Source organism: Peromyscus californicus, unplaced genomic scaffold (assembly GCF_007827085.1).
Source record: "Peromyscus californicus insignis strain IS unplaced genomic scaffold, ASM782708v3 Scaffold_19__1_contigs__length_69161282, whole genome shotgun sequence".
In the NCBI taxonomy this organism is placed as follows: domain Eukaryota; kingdom Metazoa; phylum Chordata; class Mammalia; order Rodentia; family Cricetidae; genus Peromyscus; species Peromyscus californicus.
Genome location: NW_026294491.1, coordinates 1,030,812 through 1,051,278, shown reverse-complemented (window position 1 = coordinate 1,051,278; position 20,467 = coordinate 1,030,812). Strand labels below are relative to the sequence as shown.

Genomic DNA, 20,467 nt, shown 5'->3' with positions numbered 1-20,467 from the left:
GGCCTCAGAAAACAAAACTTTGAAACTGGGATGGGCGCAGGACTGCCCTGGGACTTGCAGAGAAAGTCTCCAGCTGCACCCAGGGACTCTGAAAAGCAGGAAACTCAAGTCTTGATCTGAAGTTGTTCCTCTTCTTCATTTTGCCACAGCTCCTGTGACTCTGGATGCGGGCTCCCCCCAACCAAACTCCATCCTTTCTCAGGATCTGAAGACAGTGACAGTGACTCCGCAGATGTTCCATCCTGGAGATTCTGAGAGGGGCATGGAGCCCCAGCACTTCTACCCCTCCAACTGCATGCTGGGCTTCCCTGCCATCTCCTCTGTCTGTCAGGTCTGGGAGGTGGAGCTCAAGACCAGGTCACTAATCTCAGAGTGCTGAAAGGGGACAATGTGTGATGGGTGAGGCTTCGAAGTTAATGCATGAAGTTAGTGCAAGGCCAAATGCAGGTGAAGCCTCTGAATGACCTCTGGGTGCTCCTGATCACTGCCTTTGAAATCTGTCCACTCACAGACAGCTGTACCTGGGAGAATCTCTGGGACCATTGGAGCAAAGTGGCATCCACATGGATCATGACTGTGGGAGGTCTTTTAGGACACTACTACAGAACACACCCGTGTCTTCCAGGCCTCTATCACAGGGCATGTCTTCCTCTTTTCCATCTCTTTGGTGGTGACACCCAGATCACTGTGACCTCTTCCCCCACACCTCCACTCCCTTCCCCACCATTCTCTTACCCAGAGATGGGACTGCAGATGGGTTCCACCACGAAGTAACCCAGTGCTGGGAACAGACCTCAGATCTTCATGCATACAATGCAAGCTCTCTACTAACTGAGCTACATTCTTCCTAGCCTTTATATTTCCCTTTTAAAATAAACATATCAACCAAGACCTAAGAAGAAATTGTAGATAAGGGCTGGAGAGATGTCTCCGTGGTTTAGAATGCTTCATGCTCTTAAATAATGCCCAACTTTGGTTCCCAGCACTCAAATCTGTGTCTCACAACTGCTTGTAACTCTGTCTCCAGGGTGATCTGATGTCCCTGGCCCTCACAGGCACCCACACTCATGTGTGTATACTCACACATGTACATACAGTTTTAAAAAATAATAAAATAAATCTTAAGGAAAACACTAGATGGAACTTAGTCTTTCCAACACGTGGATTCTTTTGTGTTATTTGGCTTTGAGTTTATATAAATACTTCACATCATCTTATAGCAAAATTAAATTATTCAAAGAGAGGGGCTGTCTTGTGGGTAGAGAAATGAGACAAAATGAACCTGTCTAGGTAGCTGGCAGTTTACTACATACCACAGAGAAGTTATTTTAACTGGCTCTGTGGTGTCAGCATGTAGTCCTAGCTAATCAAGTAGCTTCAGACAGGAGTTCTATTGAGTCTTCAAGTTTGAGACCGGCATGGTTAGCAAAGTGAGACTCCGTCTACAAACAAGCAAACAAAAACAAACAAGCTGGACTCAGTGGCTCACTCCTTAATTCCAGTACTCAGGAGACTCAGTCAGGAAGCTCTCTATCTGTGAGTTCAAAGACAACCTGTTCAAAATGGGGGAATTCCAGGCCAGCAAGGGCTACATAGTGAAACCCTATCTCAACAAACAAATAAAAAATCGCTTTAAAATGCAGTGATTGACTCCATATCTTTAATGGAATAAGGACAAAAACTTGCAAATCCTACCTTTCAGTGATGTCAGTAATGATATCAGTGTGTTCTATGGATCTATATGTCATGGACACATGTATGGCAAGATAAAGCGAAGGATGGTCTGTTAGGGTTACTGAGAACCAAGAGATCTGTCATTTTTAAAAAATTTGCTGGGGAACAATACCAACTAATGCAGTAACAGACTTGTTTTGCTTCTGTCGTGAATGAATGATGCTAACTCAGTTTTAAAAGTTCAAGACAGAACAGGTGATTGTCAGCTGTACACTTCTGGGAAGGAACTGTGCATCTTTAAGTATAGCAGTTGTTGGGCTGGAGAGATGACCCAGAAATTAAAAGCACACGCTGCTCTTGCAGAAGACCTGGGTTCAGTTTCCAGTATCCACATGGTGTCTCCTAATGAGCTATAATGGCCTCCATGAGCACTAGGCACTCATGTGATATATACACATGCATGCAGGCAAAATACCTATACATGAAAAGATAAGAAAAAACCCTTAAAAAATTATGATTGAACTTTTTTAAAAGAATTTTTTAATTTAAAATTTATTTTATCATTTTGCTTGCATGGATATCCATGTACACGTGTGCCTGGTGGCCAAGGAGGTCAGAAAAATAGTGTGAGATTTGTTGATGCTGGAGTTACAGATGGTTGTGAGCTACCATGTGGGTCTCAGTCCTCTGGAACACAACCAGTGCTCTTTATTTTATTTTATTTATTCTATGTGCATTTTACATCATGTATCTTGATCCCATTCATTTCCCTGTCCCTTCACATCTACCCTCTACCCCTGCACACACCCTAAATAAAGCAAAATTTAAGAGAAAAAAAAGAGAAGAGAAAAAAATAAAATAAAAAGAGAAAAACTTAAAAATTGTGTCATGTCACAGTGTGACACCATGAGTCACGCTGTGTACGCCTTTGTCCATTTATCTTTACTTGTAAGTGTTCATTGCAGAGAGTCGTTGGTCTGGTTTGAGGTCGTCTGCTGCCCTATCAATGCTGGGCACTCACTAGGGCTCCTCCTGGATATCCTGTTGTTGCCCTGTGTTGTGTGTTGTGGAGTTCCTGCAGCTTCATGTGCTCCAGCACATCATAGATGGGGTAGATGATGGGGTGGGCCAAGTCATATCCTTGGGTCTGGGTCTGGGCAGCTGTAGGGTTGGTCTCCAGATGTGAAATGGGAACAGCTCTCCCATGCTTCCAACTTTGGGGCTGGCTTACCCACACCTGCACTAACAGAGTTGGCTCTCCCACTCCATGCTGCCACAAGACAGATCCACCAGTGCTCTTAACTGCCGAGCCATATCTTCAGCCCTGTCTTAGTTAAGTTTTCTATTTCTGTGAAAAGACACCACGACCACAGCAACTCTGATAAGGAAAACATTTAATTGGGGTGGCTCACTCACAGTTTCAGAGGTTTAGTCCACTGTCATCATGGCCAGGAGCATGGTGGCATGCAGGCAGACATGGCTGAGAGTCCTATACCTTGCAGGCAACAGGAAGTCAACTGAGACACTGAGTGTTATCCTGAGCATAAGAAACCTCAGAGCCTGCCCCCAGTAGTGACACACTTCTTCCAACAAAGCCACACCTCCTAATTAGTGCCACTCCCTGTGACATTATGGGGACCAATTACATTCAAACTACCATAAGCCCCTTTAAAAAATACTTTGCTTTCACTTTTAATTCTATGTATTTGTCTCTGTTCAGGTGCTGTTATGTGGACCTGTGAGTTCAGTGCCTACACAGCCCAGAATGCGCTTTGAGTCCACTGGAGCTGGAGTTACATGCAGGTGTGAGTTTAATAAAGTGGAATGATGGGAACCAAGCTTGTTCCCTGTGTAAGAGCAAGTGGTGCTCTTAGCCGCTGAACCGTCACTCTAGACCCAGTTGTAGATTTTTTTAAAGGTTTTTGTTTGTTTTTGAGACTGGGTCTCATGTAATCTAGGCTGCTCTTGAACTTCTTATCCTTAGATCTAAAATATTAATGATTTGCTTAGTAAGGTGTAGCGGCAGAAGCTGGAAAGGAGGTGAAGGGAGAGTTGGGAGGAAAGATTAAAACGTGAAGGTCTGGAGCTAAAGATGGGAGTGTGAGTGACAGAGGTGACTTTCTCTGATATTTTCTTACTCTAGACAAAGGCCATGGGCCAGGCAAATCAAGGATCTGGAAAGTACCAACACAGGAAGAAACAAACCAAATAACAAAGGATGGCATAGAGATGCTGAGGTACTGACTGACGACTGACAGACAGGAAACTTAGCAGAAGACAAACAGACTGTTCAAGGGGCTTTGAGGGGACTTCCAACAGAGTCAAGATCCCTTTTGCAGCTGCCAGTCAGTGCCTCTACTCCTGACCTGCAGCTGCTGGGAAATCTTTTTTAAGTGGACTTCAACCACCTACACTCCTGTTCTCTGTTGCCTTGTAAAGATATGCTTAATTCAAGGTTCAGGAACCTTCCCCCATTTTTATAGACAGCATATATTCACCATATCTGTTCCTGAGAGTCGCTTGGGTAAGACTGTCTCTCTCCTCTCTACAACATTCCCTACATTTGAGTTTTATTCTTTTCTAATAATGATTTAATCCCCACCCTCTTAATCATTTCCTCCCTTTGCCCTCTAATTGACAGAATCTTTGACTTCAGTTTCCCGTTTCTTTCTCCTTCCTATAGCCAGCGTCCCCAACAGACAACTAGGCTTCCATCTCTGGGAGCAGCCTGGCAGGCCAACAGAATATCAGCAAGGTGCAGGAGGATGCGACCTGCCCCATCTCCATGGACTTTCTTCAGAATCCTGTCACCATTGACTGTGGGCACAATTTCTGCCTGCAGTTCATCAGTCAGGTTGTGGAAGCTTCAGCCAGCTTTCTTGAATGCCCACTCGGCCGTACTTTAGTCAGAAGGAACACACTCAGGCCCAGCTGCCTGTTAGCCACTCTGGAGCTGAAAATCCAAGCTATGGAAGCAGAAGAGAAAGAGCTGAGGTGTCTGAGGCTACTTACTTCTGTGAGAATGATGGGGGTTCCTTTGTGTGGTGTGTCGTGACTCTAAGGACCATAAATCCCACAATGCCATCTTGATAGAAGAGGCGGCCCAGAACTACCAGGTAGGCTCCTGGACCCTTCTCTGTCCACAGCCCAACAGATAGAGTTCCTTGGGGACATCGGAACTGCCGCCTGCTCCAGCTGGTTGGCACCGACTCCCTTACTCCTGGCACTTGTTTTGGCAGTTTGTAGCCGGGCCTAGTGGGCTTCAAGAACAGGATTCTTGGATGTAATAATCTGTAATCCACGGCAGATGGAAAATAGTTAGAATTGGAACTGTGACACCTGGATTTATTGATGACCTTCAGGGAATGATTTTCCCTCTCCTGCCAGCCACTGCCACCTTACTGAAGATATAAAGCACAGAGTGGGACACCTAAACATACATCTGGGCCTTGCCTTGCTTCTCTGTGAGACAGACAAAAATCTATCTCTTAAAGTTGATGGTAAAGGTTAGAAAAATGTCTCAACCGGCCGCCCTTTCATAGGGTTCAGTTTCAATTCCCAGCATCCACACACTGGCTCACAACCACCTACAACTCCCATTCCAGAGGATACTTCACTATCTTCCTGCCTCTATGGGCACCAGGAACAAACGTGCCCAGACATACATATAGCCAAAACACGCATACACATGAGATAATTTTTTAAAAGGCTTTGAGATGTTGGAGGGACAGAGGAGGGCAAGTTGTCCTTGACAGCACCAAGGCACTGTCCAAACAAGTAGTCTTCAGTAATGCTCTTTTCTTAGCTCTCTGTAGAGGTCTAGATTTCTCCCTTCCCATCACTGTTTGCCTCAGCATGAGAAGGGAAGGGGGCTATTAACTGATTCCAGCACCCCAAGAGAGCTTGCCCAGCTCTTCTGAGAGGCAGAGTCTTCCCTAAGCCCCTTCTCCCCACAGGCACAGATTCAGTCCCACGTTGAAGTCTTGGAACAGAAAGAGAAGGAGACAGTGCAAGTGACAGCATAAGGCAAACAAATGATCTGGATCTTTAGGGTAAGAAACACTTCCTGCTCCCAGGAAGCAGCAGCATCTTCAGGCCACACAGTTCCTGGCCTGTTACACTGAGACCTGACTTGAAACAGGACACAGTCCTGGTGACATGGTGACCAGGACACCATCTGGGAAAGGGGAAGGAGGTGCCGGGCTGGGCTGAGCTTACACGGGGCTCCTGCTGCCCTGTCGGTGGAGCACGAGTGCTGTTCTGCTCCTCCACCCACCACAGCTTTGCAAGGAAATCCACGCTGGCCTGAAAATCCAAAATACAGGTCTGTAAAATGCTCTGCCCTTCCCAGGTATCAACTAAAGACATTCCCCAGTAGAAAAGGGAGATATCCAATGCCTCTGGCCTCCAAGGACACCTGCTCTCACAGGCCTACATACTAAGGAACAGACATACGTACACATGCTTAAAAATAATAAAAACAAATCTTAAAAAGAAAAGAAAAGATATACATTGTAATACCATCCAACATCCTCTGGCATTTGTGGGGAGGAGTTGTTGGTTTTCGTTGTTGTTTTGGTATGCCCAAGAAAACTGGATGTGAAGGCAGACTTTAAGTTGAGAAGCCTTCTGGAAATAAGAAGGGGCTGTGTTGTTGTTTTAAATGGTCCCATATAGCTCAAGCTGCCTGGAAATCATTGTGTAGCTAAAGATGACCTTGAACTTCAGATCCTCCTGCCTCTGCTACTGGACTCCTGGTACTGTGAGACCAAAACAGAAAAAAATATGCCTTGCAGGTTTAGAGTTCGGTTTGCAGTTAAGAGTAAGTTCCTGTTTGTCCTGTGTTCATTTGACCCATCTCCACCAGATGTGCTTGATGTGGGCAGGAGGCACATGGGCTGGAATACATCTGGATGTAAGCTTGCCCCGATTGGATGTAGGTGGGAGGTATGTGGACAGGAAGTAAGTCAGGATATATGCTCACCCCAGATTGGACCTAATGGGAAATGCAATGAATTGTGGGTTTTGCCTTTTTAAGCCTCTGCAAAATGTGACTTGTGACCATTTCCTGGGAATCCAGGAGTGGACCTGGTCAGAGTTTATCAAACTGGTCAGTATTTAGTTAAAGCTTGCTTCAAATTTGGCTTTAAATTATGGTAATTTATAGTAATGGTCTTACTGGTTGAGAGACTGGCGGGATTAACAGAACCACAGGCTTGTGGCATAAGTCTAAGTCAGCTTTATGGAATGCTGGGGATCAAACTGAGGAATTCACACTCAAGGAGCAAGCATTCTACCAACCAAGCTATGTTTCCAGCCTTGTTTTATTTTTTTAAAGATTATTTTATTTTATGTGTATGAATGTTTTGCCTGGTGTATGTATGTGTATATATCATGTATATGACTACAGATGGTTGTAAGCCACCATGCGGAAGCTGGGAACTGGATCCTGATCCATTGTAAGAACAGCAAGTGCTCTTAACCACTGAGCCATCTCTCCAATCCTCAGAATTCCCCCCCCCCGTGTGTGTGTGTGTGTGTGTGTGTGTGTGTGTGTGTGTGTGTGTGTGTGTGTGTCTTTGGTGGTTCATCTGCCTGTCATATACATAAAACTGAGAATTGAATCTTTACGCTGTTTTAATTAGAGAGCCAGCAATCTTAGAAGATTAGAAGATACTGATGTAGCATCCTAAGGATCTCATCTTGGGGGGGACATATAAAGTCAGTCACTTTTAATGATTTGACCTTCTAGTCAGGTGGTGTCTTACTTAGGGTTTCTATTGCTGTGGCGAAACACCATCCATGACCAAAGAGCAAGTTGAGGAGGAAAGGGTTTATTTGGCTTACATGTCCAGATCATAGTGCATTGTTGAAGGAAGTCAGGACAGGAACTCAGGCAGGGCTGGAACCTGGAGGCAGGAGCTGATACAGAGGTCATGGCAGGGTGGTGCTTATTGGCTTGCTTCTCCTGGCTTGCTCAGCCTGTTTTCTTATAGAACCCAAGACCACCAATTCACGGATGGCACCACCCACCATGGGCTGGGCCCTCCCTCATTGATCACTAATTGAGAAATGCCTTACAGCTAGATCTCATCAAGACATTTCCTCAACGGAGGCTCCTTCCTCTCTGATGACTCCAGCTTGTGTCAAGTTGACACACAAAACCAGCCAGTACAGGTGGTCTCTCTTGCCTCTGAGATTTGGGGTGTTGGTGCCTTTCTCCTTACAGTCTCCTCTTTTGTAGCAAGATGACAGAAGGAATTCCCAAACACCAAGACCCTGAGTCTTGCATTCCTCCTGAGCCAGTCCTTTGGATGACCTCTGCACTGAAGATGTACTCAGAACAAAGAAACCCTTAGCAGTGTGCTTCCTACAGAATGAAGAAGGGCTCTCTTCTTCTCCTAACAGGGGTCAGGCAGTGCCCCTGTCATTGAACCCCAGCTGTTGTTTCTAGCATAGGCAGGTCCAGAATTGGAGGCTAGCCTTGAACTCTAGTCTTCCTACATCCACTTCCCAAGTGCTGGGATTACAAGTGTGTGTACCTCTGCACATGACCAAAATGTGAGTTTTAGACACGGGAGTCCTTGATGGTAAGATGATAAAACATCACTTATCCTGAATCTGAGAACAGAGGAAATGCTTGGAAGTAGGGTTCTCCTCCCATGTTCTTGCCTGCAAGTGGGACCCAGGTTGACCTATTGCTACTTAGTATAAGCTTTATTGACTTTTTAAAGATTTATTTTTATTTATGTGTATGTATCTGTGTATATCAGACTGTCTAGATAACAGTGAAGGGAATTCAGAGGGCATTGGATTCTCAGGAACTGGTGTTACAGGTTGTGATTCAGCTGAACTGGGTACTAGGGTCCCAACTTGTGTCCAGTGCAAGAACAGCAAGTTCTCTTAACCACTGAGACATCTCTTCAGCTCCTCAGTATAAGCTTTACACAATGAAAAAGCAAACTGTGCTCTTCGAGGATCAAGCTCATCTCTGGATCCCTCTTCCTTGTCGGCAGATCCGGGTGCATTTAGAGAAACTAAAGATCCTTGAGGAATTCAAGAGCCTGAGACAGAGCCTAGAGGAGGAAGAGAGATTCCTCCTGTCAAGGCTGGGCTGGCTGGAGCAGGAAGGAGCCAAGCAGATGGAACAATATGTCACCATCACAGAGGGGCAGCTGACCTCCCTCAGGAAGCTCAGTGAGTCCCTAAAGGCTAAGTTGCAAGCCATGCAGCCCAGAAAGCTGCTGGAGGTAAGTCCCTTCAGAGCAGAACTGTGGGTGGCTACTATCCATCCTGGTGTCAAACCAGAGTGTGAATTACCTGGAAAGGTGCCTGGAATTGTCTAGATGGACCCAGCACTAGCCCAATGCTGTCTAGTTGAAAGTCTCTCATAGCGGTATGCACCAGTAATTCCAGCAGTCAGGACACTGAGGCAGGAGGATGACTGTCAGTTTGAACCCAGCCAGGACTAAAGAAACACAAACAGCTGACAGGAGGGCTCCTACCTGTAATCCTAGAAAATAGGAGAATCACCTAGAGTTGGAGGCCAGTCTGGGCTACAGTGGAAAGCACCTGACTCTAGAAACCTTACAAAAATATAAATAGTGAGGCACGTATACAACTTAGAATTCTGACCTGACCAACAGATCATTCTTCAGTGACAGGTTCTTGAGAGGGAGGACCAGGGGATGAGAAATAATAAACCAAACAGGGAAGCCGGAGTCAGATGTCTTACACAGGCTCTGTCTTATGCCCAGCAAGTTTATTAAGAATTACAGCATCTCACATATACTTGGCAGGGGAAAAATAGGATAGTCAGAAAAATCTATCAACAATAGGATAAAGTCAGCAAGAAGCTCATTATGCAATGTTGCACAAAAGGAACGCAAGATAACTCAAGAGACAGAGCATACGGTGGACTGAGACTCACAATCACAGCCCCTTAAGGGAAAAGACTTGTGTTTACAGGATATGAAATCAAAGCTCTCCCCCTACCCTGCCCCCAGGTCTTTATTGACCTAGTCAAGCATGTTCTTGGTTTTAGACAAGGAACTATGTTCCTTCTCCATATATCAAGGTCTCGGAAAAAAGCTTGTCCAAAGCTCTGGCCCCAAATAGAACTTCATTGTTTTGTTTTGGTCCCTGGTTCTATATCAGAGGCAAAATTCCTCTTTAGAATGCCACGTTTTCTTTTGTCTTCATTCAGTTCCTCTTGAGATCTAACCACTGAGCACTGGCAAGTCAGGTGCTTTTGGAGCAGCCTTCCAGTGTGGGAGTGTAGATGGAGAGAGAGAGAGAGAGAGAGAGAGAGAGAGAGAGAGAGAGAGAGAGAGAGAGAGAGAGAGAATCTGAACCCCTTCTTGACGCCTGTGACTCAGGCAAGCTCTGACATTTTTTTCTTTCTCTCCCAGGACATCAAAGACATTTTGCGCAGGTATGATGGGCATCCCGACTGACTGTGCTTTCTGTTCACTGTTGCATACAATAGGCAACACTTATCCAAAATACTCCGTGTCTTCCCCCAACCTCCATTCCCACTCTGATTCAGCTGTAATCTGTTTAGGCTGTAGGTGGGAACGACTAAACTGTGCATCATAGCACATAGCCCAGTGGGTAAAGAGACAAGCTCCTTGGCCTAGAGAGTTGGCTCAGCAGTTAAGAGCACTTGCTGCTCTGGTAAAGGACCTGAGTTTGGTTTCCAGCACACACATCAGGCAGGTGACCCACAGATCCCTGCAACTCCAGCTCCATACAGTCTGACATCCTCTTCTTGTCTCTGTGGGCACTCACATGCAGGTACACACACACACACACACACACACACACACACACACACACACACACATACACACACACACACACACACACACACAAATATTCTTTTTAAGAGAAAGAGATAAGTTCTTTTATTCAGCTTCAGGACTCGTTGCTGGCACTCTTCATGTGCCCTCTAGCACAACTGAGTGGATCCTCTGTTTCCTACTTCTCTCTATCCCCTTTCCATTCTCTCTTTTCTCCATCTATGCCCCGCTCTTATTTCTGTATCTCCTCATGCCTGGCATCACTTAGCCCTATATCTCTAGTCCTTACACTCAGCTTATGAGCTCTTGATTTGTGCCCATCTCTCTGCTTCCACCCCATGTGTTCACCTCACAGGCCCTTTTCCCTGCACTCCTGAATTCATCACCTGGCTTGGCCATTTCTCCTCAGAAGTGAGGAATTTCAATTTATCAACCCAACCCCAGTTCCTCTGGACTTGGCAAAAATTATCAATGAAGCAAAATCAACACATGAGTCCATCACAGAAAGCCTGAAAAAAATTCAAAGGTGAGGAATGGGCCACTATTTTCTGCACTCACCAGCCTCTGATGGTTCTCTCCATCACTCTGAGGACTGCCACATACACAGCACTGATTGCAGATGTCAGGAGATGGGACTGGGATTTCTCTCTTCTTTTCAGTGGGAGGCACCGAAGAGGAAAGTGCCCTAGGGCCTCCCCACAGTGGCTCTCCAGTGCAGCTTCGCCCAGAACAAATACACTGGAAGCCACAAAAAGCCACTTTTAGATTTTCTAGTGGTCGATTTAAAAAAGTAACAAGGTGAGCAAGGTAAGGTGTCACTCATAAAGCTGAGGCAGAGGATGTCAAGTTTGGGGCCAGACCATACTACTTAGTGAGTTTAACGACAGACTGGACTATACACACAGTGAGACAGTGTCTCAAAAGAAAATAAAAGACGGGTGGGTGGGTGGATAAAATTAATTTTAGTGATTCATTTTCTTTATCTCAGTATTAAAACAACAACATTATTTCAGCATGTAAAATAAAGACTTTTTGCCAAATGTGGTGGTTCATATCTGTTGTCCAGTGCAAGCTCAAATACTTAGTATCATTTGAGCTCAGCAGAAAGGGCAACATGGTCTGATTGTCTAAAATCAGGAGGGTGCTTCTTGTTAGATCACAGATGCTGGCTTTGCAGAAGGGATCAACCCTGCCCCTCTGCAGCTTCCTCCCTACCTCAGGGGCAGCAGAGAAACTCCCCACTGTGACAGTGAGAACCTAGCTGCTCCCAGGGAGGGCAGGGCAGAATCTGCTTACTGCTACACATGCTCTCTAACCTTCATGAAGCTCCAAACATACACCAGCCTTAATTTGCCTCATAGTAAAAATTTATTTCCCGCACTTTGAAAGTCTATGAAAGGGAGGCATTTCCTTTGTTCCAGGGGCAGTTGTAGGAGCTCCTATCCCAGTGAATTCCCCTGTGGTGGCCAGTAATTACCAAAGGATATTTCACCTAGAATCTGAGTCAGTGATTCTCTACAGAAACTGAAGATATTCTTTATTACTGAAAACATAGGATGCTGGATTTGGCACTCAGGAGATAGGTTGACTGGTTTTTTTGGGGGGAGGCTCTATTATTTAGCCACGCAGCTGCCCACATACCCACCTCCTCTCTGGACTTTTGCTCTATTAATGTTTTCCCCCCTACTGCTGATATTTTTGTGGCCTCTTCTTTTCACTGGACTCTTTCCTTTCCCCCAGGGTTTCTGGTCCTTGTTCATCCACCTCTGCCCTTACCAGAGCCCCTGCTCCCCCTTTCATTTCCTATGTGGCTCTGGTCCCCTGCTTAACGTCTGTGCACTGTCCATTTTCTTCACTTTCTCCCACAGACGACCTGCAGGCTGGAGGGAAGGCAGATAGAAGCACGTTTCTGGACAAGCTGAATGAAGAGGAACTCCAGAGCTGTGAGTGAGCTGGGCTGAGTCTGCCTTTAGGGGAATGTGAGAAATGCAAAGGGAGTATTCTCTCCCTAAGAGCAGACAAAATCCAGTGCGTGTGAAGAACATGCTTATAGGCTATTGTTTTATTATTTTTTAAATATTTATTTTATTTTTAATTATGTGCATATGTGCACGTATCTGAGTGTGTCTGTGCATGCAGTACCCTCAGAGGCCAAGAGGATATTGAAGCCCTCTAGAGCTGGAGTTACAGGCAGAGTGAGTTCCAGGATAGGCAGGGCTACACACAGAAGTCTTGTCTCAAAAATACCAAAAAACAAAACAAAATGTTCAAAAGGAACACAGATTTACAAATCTACTTTTTGGTTGCACAAGATGCAGGAGACTGAATCTCAATCTTGTCTGAACTGATCTACTTGCCCCCGCTGGCTCAGCACAGCTGTGGTGTGGAGACCCACTGTCAGAAAGCCCCAGATGACGTCATCAGAAAGGATTCTGTTACCAGAGTCGTTAGGGTAAAAGCCTGGCTCTAGCAGTCTCCGCAAGGCAGGCTCAGCTGCCATCTCCAATGCACCAATCAAAGAGACAGTCACAACTGAAAGCAGAGAAAGACTTGTTCAGTGTGGTCACACTGGGAGAGAACAAAGGGATACGGTGACTCCACAGTCCATCACAGGCCCCTGATGTGGGGTTTAAGTAGAGGGCAAGTGATGTTTACAGTTAAGCCCATCTCAGCTCTGGTCTGTCCTGCCAGGTGGTCTGATGAATTGTCAGAAACATGTGAAATCTCTTCCAGATTCCACAGGTGAGAACCAGGGCTTCAAGTCTTTCCTCGGCATGGGATTCCTGGGGAATTTTAATTCTTTGAGATCTACTTTGAAGTCTTTGAGGCCAATAGTCTGATGACCAAAGGGAGAGACATAAGTGTTTGTCTTTAGCCTATCTCTGTCCTCCTAGGACAGCTTAGTCCTGTCACCGGTGATAGCACCGGAAGTGCTATTTCCTAGGGGTCTCCAGTGAGCTGAGCACCCCACACCCAATAGCAAAACCCCACAACTGTCTTCTAAGGTAGATCCTGCTATCAACTGTTCATGGTGAACCTTTTGTAGCTCTAGTGAGGAGAGGAACATCTCTCAGGTTGTAGGGTGTTTAGATATCACCAGAACTTATTTATCTAGTCTTGCAGACTTGGTGCTACATGGCCTGTTATCCCAGCACTTAGAAGGAAGAGGATTGCTACAGTTTTAAGGCCAATCTGGTCTACATAGCAGGGTCTAGGCCAGCTAAAGCTAGAGAGAGCCTGTCTCGAAAGAAAGAAAGCAAGGGAGAGAGAGAGAGAGAGAGAGAGAGAGAGAGAGAGAGAGAGAGAGAGAAAGAAGAAGAAGAAGAAGAAGAAGAAGAAGAAGAAGAAGAAGGAGAAGAAGAAGAAGAAGAAGAAGAAGAAGAAGAAGAAGAAGAAGAAGAAGAAGAAGAAGAAGGAGAAGAAGGAGAAGAAGAAGAAGGAAGAAAGATTAGACAAGACTAAATAAATGGATCAAAACTTATCCCGTAGCTGGAAACTTTATCTGCTTTGCAGAGGAAGTAGACAGGATTCAGGGCTTCTATCCCTCCAGCAGCCTTTCTGTGCATGCGGAGCTGCTGGAGGTTTTTCGTTCCTTCATTTCCTTTCTGCGGAAGGTTTACTTTCCTAAGTCTCAGTATTGTGAACCTGCAGGAAATTCCCTTCACCAGTCTCTCTCTCTCTCTCTCTCTCTCTCACACACACACACACACACACACACACACACACAAAGCCAATTTTCTACCCTTCCCAGTGGGTGGGGGATGGTCCCCACCTGGATCCATTGACCTGTGTTGTTCATGGTGCCTGATGTTCCTTTAGCTTCTAACTTATGCTTACCAAGACCAAAATTTGTTTTCTCTCTCCAATTCTTAGGGTGCCTGCTAGAAAAAACTAATCCTGAGTCACCCACCTCAGGTAAGGGTCCTGCCTAGCACACTGGTCTTCCTGCAGAGAAGTGAGGGGACCTCTGGGTTTGCAGGTCAACATGCTCTGTCCACGCACAGCACTGGCACAGCAGAGGAAATGCGAAGGCCAGACTGAAGTAATGTCTTCCTAGCATGTGGGACACCCTCTCCCAGAACTGAATGATTGCTCTCAGTTCCCATCCCACCTGAGATGGACAGGAACAAGAATGAGGAAACAAAGAGGGATTAGAGACCTGAGTGAGGGGAGCCTGGGGGAGGGGCTGCATAATCTTGCAGAATCAGGTGACAGAGATGGGAGACAAGGGTTGGGGGCAGGTATCTCACATCCTCTGCTTCAAAAACATGATCTCCCCCAGGAAGTGCCAGAGCTGGCTGGTTGCTGATGATGGGTCCCACTCATCCCTGACCTCTCTTTTTTCCCTTTCCTCCTCCCTCCAATGGTGAGGGACCAACTAAACTGAGGTGGCCAATGCGACCTGCTCCGTGTCCTACTTCATTCTGACCCTCTTCTGGACTCTTCTGCAGGTGCACCCACTCCTTTGGCATTGCTTCAGGACCAAAGCAAGGCTTCTCATGGGGAGGGTCCAGAGGCTAGAGACTACCATGAGGCCGCCCCCCACACTGAGGACCAGTTTGTGGCAGTTGGTAAGTGAGCAAGATCAGGGTGAAGGCAGTGAAGACCAGGGAAGAACGCTTTATTATTTCTTGTTTTTTTTTTTTGTTTTAATGGCACTTATTTACTTTTAATTTGTGTGTGTGTGTGTGTGTGTGTGTGTGTGTGTGTGTGTGTGTGTGTGTGATGCGGGAGCCAGATCTCTCCTACCCCCATGATTCTAACTCTGGTTATCAGGCTTTGTCCTCTACCTGCTGAGCTGCCCTGCCACCCTCCCCCCATTTTTTGTTTATTTATTTATTTGTTTGTTTGATCCAGGCAAGGTCCCACTTTGCAGTTCTACCTAGAACTTACTATGCAGACCAGGCTGGTCTTGAACTCAGAGAGATCTGCCTGCCTCCCTAGCGCTGGGATTAGGGTGTGAGCCACCATGCCTCTCCCAACTTTTTGAGACAGGGTCTCATGTAACCCAGGCTGGCCTTGAAGTCCCTGAAGAAAGGAGTAAGACATGCATAGATCATGACCCTAGCCTACCCCAGTGACCCTGACCACTGGCTCTAATAATACACACTCCCACATCCCCCATCTTTCCCCCACCATTCCCCCACAATCAAGGAGAACTATCATTGCAGCAAAAACTGAGACGGAACAACTAATGAGGAGCTAGAGTGAGCACGAGGAGCTAGAGTGAGCCCCCTTTCTAAACCTCAGCAGAACCAGGAGCGCGGGCCGCCTTTGTAAGGGACATACGGAGCCTCCTGGCCTTCCAGTGTCTGAGCCGTAATACAAAGGTGGGGCAGGTTCTGAATACTCCTCTGTGTATTTCACTCCTCTCTTCATTCTTATGTTTGAGGGACTTCATTTTAGAAAACTAGGTCAAGCCTTGACCTCTCCTAGTAGTCTCAATCCTTGTTTGTGATCAAGGGCAGCGGGTGAGGAAGGCATCTTGACCCACTACCACCAGGGGGAGCTGTCATCTACACGCAGACCAGCGAGTGGTAAAGTCAGGGGTTAACTTGAAGACAGAGAGCCGGGGTAGAGCATGGTGGTCCACACCTATAATCCCAGAACTTGGGAGGTACGACCGGAGGACAAAGAGTTCAAGGTCATCATTAGCTGTGTAGCAGGTTCCAGGTCATTTTGGCCTCATGGGGACCATGTTTCAGAAAACAAAACTTTAAGACTGGGAAAGGGGGCAATGCTTCTCTGGGACTTGGGTTGTGACTTAAAACAAACAAACAACAAACAAACAAACAAAAACCCGCCCCCACCCCCAGCTACAACACGGAAAGCTCAAAGGCAGAAAACTAGAGACTTGACTGTCCTTTTTTTATATCCCTACAGCCCTTGTTTCCCTGGATGTAGCCTCTGCCCATCCAGACCTCATCCTTTCTCAGGACCTAAAGACAGTCCGTCGGGGTGATTCGGCGAAGAACTTAGACCCCCAACACTTACGCCCTTTGCTCTTCGTGCTGGGCTCCCCTGGCATCTGCTCTGGCCACAGGATCTGCGAGGCAGAGCTTAGGGGGCCCAGGGAAGGAAGGGTAGGAGGGCCCTACGTCGTGGACGTGGCCTCAGAGAAGGCCCTCAAAAGTCTTTATCTGAAGGTGAGGCCCATGAATGGCTTCTGGGCTCTTTGAATCATTGACTCCAGATGTCAGCCGCTCACAGACAGCAATACCCGAGAGAATCTACTGGTCAGTCGGAGAAAAGTTGGCATCTATGTGGATCATGACTTCGGGGAGGTAGTCTTCTACGATGTCACCCTGAACAAACACATCTACACCTTTCACTGCTCTTTCACGGGGCGGGTCTTCCCCTTTTATCAGCTCCTTGCTCCAAATACTCAGATCACCCTGAGCTGATAGAGTTGGTCCCTTGACATTCCCTCCATCCTTTCCTCATGATGGGATGTGCTGCAGGTGATGAAGCATGGTTCTAGTATTGAGCTGACAGAGGCCTGATGTTTCCTCTTTCCCTGAGGTGAGAAGCAAACTTGATGCCTGAATATCCCCCCAAAGGCTGAATACAAGGTGGTGGTGCTTCTCCTCCTCCTCCTCCTTCTTCTCCTTTTTTTTTTTTTTTTAAAAAAAAAAAAAAGACAGAGTCTTTCTATTATGTAGCTCTGGCTGTCCTGGTACTCACAATGTAGACCAGGCTGCCCTTCAACTCACAGAGATCCACCTGCCTCTGCTTCCTGAGAGCTGGGGTTAAAGACTTGCACCACTATGTCCATTACCTACACACACACCCCTTTAAAACAAGGGCTCCCTAAGTCAGTGGTTTTCAACTGACCCCCTTTGAAGAGTTGAATAACCCTTTCACAGGGATCACATATAAGAGATCCTGCATATCAGATATTTACATTATGATTCATAATAGTAGCAAAATTACAGTTATGAAAGAGCAATGAAAATAATTTTATGGTTGGGGGTTACCACAACATGAGAAACTATTAAAGGTTAGGGAGCATCAGGAAGGTTAAGAACCACTACAAGTGGTCCTGGCTATCTTGGAGTTTTCTATGTAGACCAGGATGGCCTTGAATTTACAGAGATCCTCCTGCTTCTGCCTCCCAAATGCTCAGATTAAAGTCGTGCACCACCATTCCCAACCTTAAACACAAGGTTCTTGACTGCAGTGCTTTTGGAACACTTTGGACATGACTGGAAGCAGTCAGACTTCAGCAGGCCATGAGTGAAGACAACATGGACACCACTGGAAAACATCTGGCCTCATCCTGTTGAGAGGTAGCCCAGCTGCCCCTTTCCCTTTCTTTTCAGCCCTGTTTCCCTGTGGCCCTGTGACTCTGAACGTGTGATACTGGCAGTCTGGATCTCATCCTTTCCTGAGATCTGAAAACCTTCAAAACTGTGTACAAAGTCAACCAGGCCAACGCCAAAGCTAGTTTGCAGATGAGCAAAGTCTACAATCAGGAATGTCCAACCTCAACATTGCAAATCATTGTTATCATCTACAACATTCACCCTGAGTTTAAAACCCCCTTCTTCAAATCTCATCATGTTTTCAGTAACTTTATGATTTTTTGTTGTTGAGTGTAGGCCTTTGGCCTTGGGGTGGACACACCTAAGAGGCAACTTCCAAGGATAATTTAAAAAGTCAGGCCATGGAGACAGCTCAGCATTTTACACATTTCACACAAGAAGAACAATACACACAGGCATCTTGTTTGTGTCTGTTGTAGTTTAGGTTGGCCTTGCGGTGAGTGCATGGCTGTAGCCCATCCTCCTGGATGGCTGGGATTACAGATGTGCAGTACCATGCTCAGTCAGTGATAATTGTTAGGGATCCAAACCCAGGATTTTGTGCATACCACAAAAGCACTCTATTAACAGAGGTACAGCCCTTTGCAGTCTTATTTTAAGTAGAAGCCTCTTTTGTAAGTAGAAGGATAAACCAAAACCTAATAAGTTACCCATAGGGAATATTAAACTAGATGGAAGGGATGAAAATTTATCTTTTCTGTATGTGTCTTCTTTGGTATTTTTAACTTTAATTCCATGTAGATATTTTTAAGTATTTTATTTTTAATTGTTGCATGTCTGTGTACCAGTGTGGGTATGTGCACATGAGTGCAGCTTTTTTTTTTTTTTGGTTTTTCGAGACAGGGTTTCTCTGTGTAGCTTTGCGCCTTTCCTGGGACTCACTTGGTAGACCAGGCTGGCCTCGAACTCACAGAGATCTGCCTGCCTCTGCCTCCCGAGTGCTGGGATTAAAGGCGTGCGCCACCACCGCCCAGCTGAGTGCAGCTTTTTTTTTACAGAGACCAGGGACATTGGATCTCATGGGGTTGGAGTTACAGGTGATTGTGAGGCCCAAATTGAGTTCTGGGAACAGAACCCAGGTCTTCTGGAAGAGCAGCATTCACTCTTAACTGCTGATCCATCTTTCCAGCCCTGATTTAATGTAAACATTTTACATCATTAAAACAAATTAAATTAGAAAAAAATTAAATGAGACAAACCCTAACCCCTAGTCCTAAATTTTTAAAGATGTATTTATTTTTATTTTTTTGTGTGTATGAGAGCTGTCTTAGTCATTGGTCTATTGCCTTGACACCATGACCAAGGCAAGTCATAAAAATAAAGCATTTAATTGGAGGCTTGCTTATAGTTTTAGGAGGTTAATCCATGATCATCGTGGAGGGACGAAGACAGGCATGGCACTGGAGCAGTAGCTGAGAGCTTTACCTCCTGATCTGCAGGCAGCAGGCAGAGAGGGAGCTAGACTAGGTCTGGGCAGGCTTCTGAAACCTCAAAGCCCACCAACACACCTCCTCGAACAGGCCACACCTCCCAGGCCTTCCCAAACAGTTCCACTCCTTGGTGACCAAGCATTCAAATATATGAGCTTATGGAGGCCATTCTCATTCAAACCACCCTGAGTGTTTTATATGTAATGTGTGTGCGTGCAGTGCCAGAGGAGACAAGAAGAGGGCGCGCTGGAGTTAGAGTTAAAAGGCCGTTGGAACTGTCATGTGGGTGCAGTGAACCTAACTTGGCTTCTCCCCAAGACCAGCAAGCCCTCTTGACTGTTCTCTCCTTGTATAGAGAAATTTTGAAAATTTCCATAATGAAAATGCACACACATGTACACACACACACATACACCGAGTGTAGTCTCCCAGAGTCAATATTTGGAATTGAATCTGAGCCAGAACCCAGACATCTTTTCAGAGATCCTGACACAATTTTGACTGTCGTCAAAGCTTGCTTTTCACTTGGAGTGGATTAGACTTTTCATTTTCAAATACAAACCCACCGACCTTCTCCCTTCTCATACTAGAACCCAGTGACTATCCCAGGACTGTGTGTGTTCTCCCCTGAACTCTCCCAATCATCCCCAAAGCCTGTAATACTTCTAGCATTGTCGTGTGGGTCTGGAAGTTGAATTTAAAAACTGCCCTGTTTTCTGGGTGACCCCCCCCCCCCCCGACAAAAAAGGTAAAATGGGCTTGTAAACAAGGGAACCAGAGATAGTTTTTTGTATGTTTTTCTTGTTTGTTTCTGTAGTATTTGGGATCAAACTCAGGACCTCATGCCTCCTAGGCATGATTCTACCACTGATCTACAACCACCTGCAAATCAAGGGGGTTGGGGAACAACCCCCAAAATCGCAGGACTCGAGGCTTCCTTCCGCCTAGATTCCCAGCGGCAGGCTGTGAGGGGCGGGCTAATGGGCGGCCCCAGGCTCTCACCGGCGGGTTGGGTTGGTGGCTGGGCTGTGGTGGGGTGTGGCCGGCCGACCTCACGCGGCTGCCCGGCGCGTGTCTGCACGGAGGCCCGCCCTGTGTCCGCCCGACCTGAGCGCGGATTCCAGCAGGCGTAGTCAGCCCGGGCCGGCTCCTCTGTCCAGTTCCCCAAGTTGCCCGCAAGGCGCGGTGATTACATAAGCTGCAGAGGCCTGCTTGCCGAAGGGACAGTCTTGGGCTG

The 20,467-nt window shown here is 46.3% G+C and overlaps 1 pseudogene; it reads left to right on the top strand.

The window, feature by feature from the left end:
• The first annotated feature begins 3,766 nt into the window (after positions 1–3,766).
• LOC128114190 (E3 ubiquitin-protein ligase TRIM31-like) lies at positions 3,767–16,879 on the top strand (annotated as a pseudogene).
• Positions 16,880–20,467: the final 3,588 nt, after the last annotated feature.